Source organism: Mustela putorius, unplaced genomic scaffold, assembly GCF_011764305.1.
Source record: "Mustela putorius furo isolate JIRA1106 unplaced genomic scaffold, ASM1176430v1.1 tig00000056_pilon_pilon_pilon, whole genome shotgun sequence".
Lineage (NCBI taxonomy): Eukaryota > Metazoa > Chordata > Mammalia > Carnivora > Mustelidae > Mustela > Mustela putorius.
Window position 1 is genome coordinate 6,007,058 of NW_025421263.1, and position 3,219 is coordinate 6,010,276.

The following is a 3,219-nucleotide window of genomic DNA, read 5'->3' on the forward strand; positions in this document are numbered from 1 at the left end:
AGAGTACTTTTTTTTAAAAAAAGAATTTATTTATTTGAGAGAGAAACAGAGATAGCAAGTAAGAGCATGAAGGGGCAGGAGAGAAGCAGGCCCCCACTGAGCAAGAAGCCTGATGCAGGACTCCATCCCAGGACCTTGGGATAATGACCTGAGCCAAAGGCAGATGCTTAACTGACTGAGCTGCCCAGGCACCCACAGAGTACTTTCTAATAAAATTTTTCAGAAGTGAAGTACACTATTCAGATCTTTCAGAACCTGAAGGGCTGATCAATTTTCCATTATCTTATATCTATAGTCTTTTTACAAAAGGACACTCTAGAATACTATGTATTTTTGTGCATCCTATGGTCCTGATCACCCTTTTCTCCCCAGTTATCTGTATGTTAAATGTAAATAGAGGGAAAGGGCTTAGTTCTGAGCTGGAATCAGGATACCTCATCATGATCCTACAAGAAGTTCCTGTAGTCTGAGAAAAGACACAGGAAAAGGGCCTGGGCAGCAAAAGATAAATTCTTCCCCTGGGAGCAAGACTAGAAGGGTGTGACCTCCAAAATCAACTAGAAGATTTCTGGTTCTACAACAACTACCTATGAGACCCCGGGTAAGTAATTAGTTTTTCCAATCACGAATTTCCTATTCATGTCTTCTCCACAGACTTTTCTAGTCTGATGTTGTCAAATAATTTGATCTCTAGAACTCATTCTGGCAAAGCTGAAGTAAGACAGGCAATCTTATACACTAGTGGGAGAGGATAAATTAAGGAAAGATTTATAGAAAAAGAATTCATCTCACAAATGTTAGTATTTTAAACACTTCTAGAAATCTCTCTTAAGGAAATAATTCATTAAAATGTAGGGAAAAGACTTTAGGTAAAAATGTTTAAAAATCTTTTATATATATGTATATATATACATGTATATAAAAATTACTGTAATAAATGGTGGTGGAGGTCCCATGCACACATACACAAACACACACAATGGTATATGCACATGATAAGATTTTATGCACCTGTTGAACATTTAAAGCCATAGAAACATTTAAATGCATAGAAAAAACTGTCCTAAAACAATGTTAAAATGATAGAGTAGATTACCAACTCTGTATATAGAAAATTATTTCAATAATGCTCACTTCTGAGGTGCCTAGATGCCTCAGTCAGTTGAGTGTCAGACTCTTAGTTTCAGCTTAGGTCATGATCTCAGGGTCATGAGACCAAGTCCTGCATGAGACTCTGTGCTCAGCATGGAGTCTGGCTTGAGAGATTCTCTCTTCCAATCCCTCCTCATCTACCTCTCCCCTGCAGTCATGTTTTCCCTCTGTCTTTCTCTCTCTGTCTCAAATAAATAAATTAATAAATATATAGTTTTTAATAGTGCTCACAACAACAGTACAGATACTAAAATTGGAGTGATACAGAGATTAGCATGACCCTAATGCAAGGATGTCACCCAAATTCATAAAGTGTTCCATGTTTAAAAAAAAAAAAGAAAATTATTTTAAAAATATAAGAATAAATGGGAGAAATTGCATCAAACTGTACTATTGGATATCTGATTATTTACTTTTACTTTCTTCATAGGGCTTTTGTCTTTCTCAAATTTTATAGATATACACGTATACACGTATACATATATGTATATATGCATATACATATATATGCATATACATATATACATATATATGCATATATATGTATGTGTGTATATCCATATATGTATATACATGTGTATAATACATATACATATATATGATATCTTTGAATTAGAAAAAACTAAAACTAAAATTTTAAAATCATTTAAAATCATTTCACAACAAAATAGTCTAGAAAATCAGATTTATAGCTTTACTGAAATGAATAATTAGATTTGTTTCCTTTTGAGAAAGAGAGAGAGAACACATGTGCACAAGGAGGGAAGGGACAGAGGGAGGGGAGAGAGAGAATCCTAAGCATACTCCATACCCTTTGTGGAGCTCAAAGCAGGGCTCGATCTTAGGACCCTGAGATCATAACCTGGGCTGAAATCAAGAGTCAGATGCTTAACTGACTGAGCCACCCAGCCGCCTCTACTTAGCTGTTTCTCTTAATTATAATTTTTTCTCAATTTGATAAATTTTACATGGAGAAGTTTGGGAGGGAGGCCGAATTTCTCAAGTCATTTTTATTCTCTGTAGGACCTTGTCTTTGTAAGCATGGTTTACATATTCTAGAAAAGAAAGAATATGTCAAAATATTGTGCCTAATAGTAAAGATTAAGAACAGAAAAAGTACAATTAAGAGATATTCCATGAGATTAAGAGTCACTTATGGTTTGTCTCCCTCCCAATTATATCTTGTTTCACTGATTCTTCTTCTACCCACTTAAACTGAGGGTTGCTGGGGGGAGGAGGGTTGGGATAAGGGGGTGGGATTATGGACATTGGGGAGGGTATGTGCTTTGGTGAGTGTGTGAAGTGTGTAAACCTGGTGATTCACAGACCTGTACCCCTGGGGATAAAAATATATGTTTATAAAAAATAAAAAATTTAAAAAAATCCAAAAAAAAGAGATATTCCATGAGTGTTATTCTTTTAATAAAGAATATCTCATTATATTCTCTTTTATAAGGTTTTATAAGATTAAAGTATTTAATTGATTTCTATGTTCTTTCAGTACCAATGGATTATGCTTTTACAATTTTCTTTCTAAAAATTGTAATTTGTATCAAAACTTACTTTTGCACAAATAATCTCCTTCATTTATTCCTAGGAAGGAAGTAAAAATGTTGGTGCTTATATATGCTCTTGGTACCACAATCTTTTCCCCTGCCATCCACAGTTCACTTCCAAATTTCTTGGTCTCAGTTTTCAGAGGTTTTCACACTTAAGAAAAGTGGAATTTTCTTTACAAATCACTTGTTCAAGCTTTGAAAAATTACCCTTTTGACTTCAAACCACGTAATATTATTCTTGCTGTTTTATTTTGTTTTGTTTTCTTTTAGACACTGGAGCCTATTTCCCTCCTTGTTTAAATTACTTTGCATCCTGGTCATTAATTGGTGAATGCTGGGGCTCAACATGTGTTTCACATAAAGTTGCCAGCTTCCTCCAGGGTTACATGACAGACTTCTTGAAAGTTGAAGGACAAGGTGCTTACACTTTGTCTAAAAAAAAAAAAAAAAAAAATTATTTTGAACTAATGTCAACTTACAGTAGCCAAGAATACATCATAATAGAGAA

At 34.3% G+C, this 3,219-nt stretch overlaps 1 non-coding gene across 1 annotated transcript; it reads left to right on the top strand.

The window, feature by feature from the left end:
* The first annotated feature begins 1,375 nt into the window (after positions 1-1,375).
* On the top strand, positions 1,376-1,479 carry LOC123394647. The gene has a single exon (XR_006609424.1). It is a non-coding gene; the product is annotated as a U6 spliceosomal RNA (small nuclear RNA).
* The last annotated feature ends 1,740 nt before the right edge of the window (positions 1,480-3,219 follow it).